Below are 6,000 nucleotides of genomic sequence, written 5' to 3'. Positions count from 1 at the left end.
CTAACCATGCGCGGGAGCCTCTTGATGACCAGCCAGGTGTTCATCACCTCCACAAACTTGTGAGGGAGGACGAGCATGGCGAAGTCTTCGTTGTCCTTGATCTGCTGGTAGAAGCGCAGTGGCTCCCGGGCCCCCTCCTCGTGGCCCTGCCTCGAAGATCGTCCCCTTGAACGAGGCAGGCTCATGAAGGCGATCCTGCCAGGCAGGTCCACCGTCGTGAGCCACCTATTAGTGGGGATTAAATCCTCGGCGCGCTCAGCTCCGACCACCACCTGAGCTCCTCCACCTGCCACATCCCAATCAGTCTTCAGTATATTGTCAGGTAACATGACAAGTATTAGTATCAAACAAAGCAAGCAAGCAAATGCCACAGATCAGTAGCACTGATCAGCGGACTTGCCCAACAGCAAGTGCCATTGATAAGTGGCATTTGCTCATATTAGTGGCACTTGCTATTGGGCAAGTCCACTGATCAATGGCACTGATCAGTGGCACTGATCAGTGGCATTTGCTCATGGCCAAATGGCAATGATTAGTGGCACTTGTTGTTGGGCAAGTGCAATGATCTACTTGCTGTTGGGCAAGTGCACTAATCAGTGGCACTGATCAGTGGCATTTGCCCAACAGCAAGTGCCACTGATCAGTGTCATTTGCTCATGGCCAAATGGCACTGATCAGTGGCACTTGCTATTGGGCAAGTCGCACTGATCAGTGCACTTGCCCAACAGCAAGTGCGAGCAAATGCCACTGATCAGTGGCACTTGCTGTTGGGCAAGTCCATTGATCAGTGCACTAGCCTAAGCATGGAAACATCTAAAAATAGCAAGTGCAAGTGCCAATAGCACCCATGTTCAGCCATGCACATTTGGCATCATCCTAAAATGGTTCAACTACGTTTACGTATAGCAATCAACACAAACCCTAGCATGAACACAACTACTAGCATGAACACAACTAACTAGCATGATGACAGATCCTAGGACACACTAGCAGTAGCAAAAACAAAATATCCTAGGACACACACTATTGGAACCAAGAACAGATCGGTCCGCTTGGATTCGATTGGGATTAAATCCAATCGGATCTACTCCAATCCTATCTAATCAGATCGCATCCACTAACTACTAGCACATGCCTAAGAAAATAAACCCCTAATCTACATCTACGAGCAACATTGAGGGGATTGATTCACCGAAGCTTGCGCAGCCGCAACGAACCGAGGCTGGGTGAAAAACCCGATGGGAAGGAGAGAGGTGGCGGAGCAGAGGAGGAGCCGGCCCTGGCGATGGCCTGCGGCATCGTCCCCGTGCTCATCGCCACGCCAGAGGATGAGGAGGATGGCCCACCGACACCAGAAAACCCTTGGACAGGGGTCAAGAAAACCCCTTGCCCAATGGGGTCCCAAGAAGCGGCGGCTCCGTGCACGGCGCCGGCGCCGAGCCCAGGACCACGAGGTCCGGAATCGGCGGCGGAGCAGGAACGGCCGGCATCGCATTGGCCGGCGCTCGTGGTGGCCGGCAGCAGATGGGGGACGACGCTTGCAGCGCCAACGCTAGGTCCCGCCCCGAGTTCTGGAGCCCGGCCAGCCAGCGCTCCTGGATGCTAGCGGTGCGCTGGTCGAATGGGGTCAGAGGGCGGCGCGACGGTGGGCGAGGCGGAGCCATTGGCGGAGAGGAGAGGAGAGGGAGGGGCGGTGAGGGAGAGAGCGAGCGATAGGGAACAGTGCGAGCGAGGCGGTGACAGGAGAGTGGGGGGCAGTTATGAGGCGTCCCATCCGTCTCCCGCGCTGCCCGAGGCGTCCAACCCCGTCGTACACGTGGCCGCGCCGAGCCATGCTCGCGAGAAACTGCTGATTCGGTAGTTTCCACCGGGCCAAGCTGCGGCCTGCTTTAAGGTCCATGCGGGCCGCAAACCGCATGCAGCCCAGGCAACCAAATAGGTTGTGCACATTCCACGCGAACCTGGTTGGGCTGCATGCGTGCAACCAAACACGCCCGAAGTGTATTCCTTCGTTTTTCTTTTCATATCAAGGGCTATATATATGTTTGCTGCATGCTATTTCTCTTTAGCATCAGAAAATAATGAGGGGTGTTTTTTCTTTGGACTCTTGAGGGGATATTAGTGTTTCCGGTCAACAGCTAGCCTGAAAAAAAAAGGATAATGTGCTCCATATCATCCAAGAAACGGTTGTGAGATTCTGCAATTAGAGAGGGGTTTCCTTGTTGTGATATCTAATCATCACTTTCCTACCTCACATGCACACCAGACGGGAACAACTGAGTTTGGTTTTGTTAGTGCCCCATCATCTGTGCTCCGATCTAGTATTCCTAAACTGGATGTCATTCTAAGATACATATTGGCCCGTTGTACAGTTTTAGATTCTTCAACACATGCCTTGAGCCCATATATATAGGCTAATAGGCAATGTAAGATGCTGCAGCTCAATAATCAGGTTAGCCGCCGGAACCTGACAATCTATTATGATATCTCATATGCAAGTTCTATTCATGTAAGGAGAATCGATGGAAGCAAATTTTGTGAGGCATCCATGATTGTTTTTGGCTCTACGCTAGGATTCCGTTTTTTCACAAAATATTGAGAGCGTATCTTGGGAATCGCGCTTGTGGTGCAACCGGTGCTCATAAGCCTCAAGACACACAATATAGCCTGATGATTTCTTTCCCTAAAATCTAAGGTGATTTTACGCGTCTGTCATTTCTCAAGTACCTAAAAAGTGCACTCTCGTCAGTCGATTTTTAAAGAAGCCGAAGACGGGGACGACGTGACGAGTGCCAACAAGGAGCTCGAGACCGGTGAGGCCGAATCAGAACCACACTGGAGACGGGAAGGATGTTACAAGCAAAAGCGAGCAATGACATCTCACGCGGAGGCGATGAAGAGAGTTGACTAGTGCCAATCCGGGTGGGAAGGGAACGAGGGCATCGCCCGCGCTGGAGATGGGGGATAGGGTTATAGGGATGATTGGGCGAGGACAAACATGGCGGTGGGCGGCGATTGAGGGGAGGACGAGGCGGTGAGGCGGCGCGTGGCAACACCCTCATGTCGGGGGAGGGGCGGAGACAGGCGGCTTGGGCGGAGCAATCAAGGGAACAGAAAGATGATAATGATGAACATTAGAGATGGGAGGAAAACGGTTGGAGGAGAAAGAAGGTGATATGGCCGGTCATTCCAAATCCAACGGCTGCGAACAAATCGACTAATGCTTGGGCGGGGCAGTCGAGGGAACAGAAAGAGGATAGTGATGCCCCCTTTTACAACATTTCAATCAAAAAAAAAAGTATGCTCCCTAACAACAGTCGTCCATCATGAGACAAAATCGTTTGGCATTTAGTTTTTTAATAGCAACAATAAAGAAATGCTTATATGGGCAATCCACTTCCAAGCTCACGCTCATCTTCATGTGTACCGAACCTCGTGGTGAGATTCGATCTGTTGTTGCGGCTCGATCTTTCACGACACTCCTCCACCAGCAGTAGCAATCTCTCGCCCGCGCACGCGATGTGCACGAAGTAGAGGGTTTGAACCTTGCGGCCCAGCACGAGAAAACCAATCTCGACGAAGGTACTCACGCGCAAAACAATTTCCACGAAGAGAAATCGCAACACAGAGGTTTTCTAAAGATCCCTCCAAAACTTGATACGGATGTCTACCTTGAAAAACACATCGTGTCTATTTCATATAAAAATAACTTAAACTTTACAGGACTCACGGCCTAGACTTTATAGTAGTATAGCGAACTCCTTCTAACTTGATCGACAAGGGAAAAACTAACTCACGTAAAAAAAACTCCTACTTATTTAAACTACCTTTTACATCTCGGTAGAATCTAAGCTTGCAACCGAATAATATTAGAGGTGGACCCCAAGCCGTGTCTTTTAATGACAACAAATCACGTACTAGTCTCTGACTCTTGCAACATTGTGAAACTTCCTCTTTACGTGAAGGTGGCAAAAACAGAAACAAATCCCTCTCATTTATCTTGTTGACCGAACCAAATAAATGGCATCCCGCATGCTCCCTTCCATCAGCGTAGGTTTCCTCTTCTTTCCAAGTATTAATGCACTTTGAATTTTCCTTGCCAAAGCTTGCGTGAGCAATGTTGCATGCACATGCCACGCCTTGATTTAGCTCTTCAATTTGCACGTAATTATCATCCTTTAATACATGCACGTCCAGGGATTTCTCTCCCCTCTCGTTGGCGCAAAGCTCAAACAAAACAATGTCTTATTTTATTGTAACAGAAAATAATTCCTCTAACATGCTGACATGCGGTAATATTATGCGATCATTAACGCTAGCATCAGTCGCGGACATATCATCCTCTTCTCCTTGAAACGAAACCGTCCTCGGTTTCAAATTAATCTCTTCAACAATATTTTTATTTGCAGTTTGAACGATGCTTGGAAAATTTTCAGCGGCTTCAACTTGCTTGTTCTTTACTTCTGATGCAGCTTGAGCAATATCCCGCTTCTTGCGATCAGCCATATACTTCTCTGATGTGTACGAATCAAGTGGTATGTATTGTCCTCCACGAACAAAAGAAAATTCGCCAACCGAATGATATGTCAACTGTCTTTTATCTGTCCATGATTTTCCTAGCAATATTGAACATGTATGTATGTGCGTAGGAAGCACATCACACATGACCATATCCTCATATCCACATAGAATAAACCGTACCTCAACGCGATGCATGATCTTGACAAACTTGTCCTTTCACCAAAGCTCGTACGGTTCTGGATGTTCAATCAACGACAGGTTCAAAGCATCAACCATAGTCTGACTCACCATATTGATACTAGAATAGCAGTTTATCAACGTTGCACAACTTGCCGGCCCGACGCGCACACGCGTAAAGCATTGGTACCAAGGCAAGGACCGCAATGGATCCTTCTCCACCGCCATCATCATTTGCGAGCTACAATCTTTTCTCATGATAAAAAACTTCAATAGTAACTCGAAGAAAAATATTGTGTCGTGAGCAACCTTTGCTCTGAATACCACATGATGTGTACCGAATCTCGTGGTGAGATCCGATCTGTTGTTGCGGCCCGATCTTTCACGACACTCCTCCATCAGCAGTAGCAACCTCTCGCCCGCGCACGCGATGTGCACGAAGTAGAGGGTTTGAACCTTGCGGCCCAACATAAAAAAACCAATCTCGACGAAGGTACTCACGCGCAAAACAATTTCCACGAAGAGAAATCGCAACACAGAGGTTTTCTAAAGATCCCTCCAAAACTTGATATGGATGTTTACCCTAAAAAACACATCGTGTCTATTTCATATAAAAATAAATTAAACTTTACATGACTCACGGGCTAGACTTTATAGTAGTATAGCGAACTCCTTCTAACTTGATCGACAAGGGAAAAACTAACTCACGTAAAAAAACTCCTACTTATTTAAACTACCTTTTACATCTCGGTAGAATCTAAACTTGCAACCGAATAATACAAGTAGAACGCCCGTGCGTTGCCACGGGCTTTAAATTTTTTTTAAGATACAATTCACGAAGATAAAAATAACTGAGAACAATACCGTAACGTGAATAATTTTTTGACAATCAGCTAACACACATAGTATCAAACACAATAATGTTAGAGCATTTACATTCAGTCCCCTCAGCCCTCCTCGAACGTCCACATACACGCCCGATCAATGAGCGAACAGGATAAAGGAAAAAAGGTGATCAAGTCGCAACTGGTCCCCTCAAATCTAGCTAATCGCCTGTGTGCTGCAATGGAAACATACATATTCTAGCGGCTCAATATTAGTTATGTCTAATCTGTATCTTTAGACCCACATCACATCAAATGTTGTGTCAATTTTTGTTAACATGGAATCAAACTTGTTGTCTCCCTATTCCTCTCACCCCTTAGGGCATCTCCAGCCGTTGGCCCCCCCAGGGGGCGTCTAAAAGCGCCGTCTGGGGGTGAGCCGGCGCAAAAAATGGCCCTGGGGGCGAGTCGGTCCCCA

This window comes from Triticum aestivum, chromosome 7B (genome assembly GCF_018294505.1).
Source record: "Triticum aestivum cultivar Chinese Spring chromosome 7B, IWGSC CS RefSeq v2.1, whole genome shotgun sequence".
Taxonomy (NCBI): domain Eukaryota; kingdom Viridiplantae; phylum Streptophyta; class Magnoliopsida; order Poales; family Poaceae; genus Triticum; species Triticum aestivum.
This window is presented reverse-complemented; position numbering follows the sequence as displayed.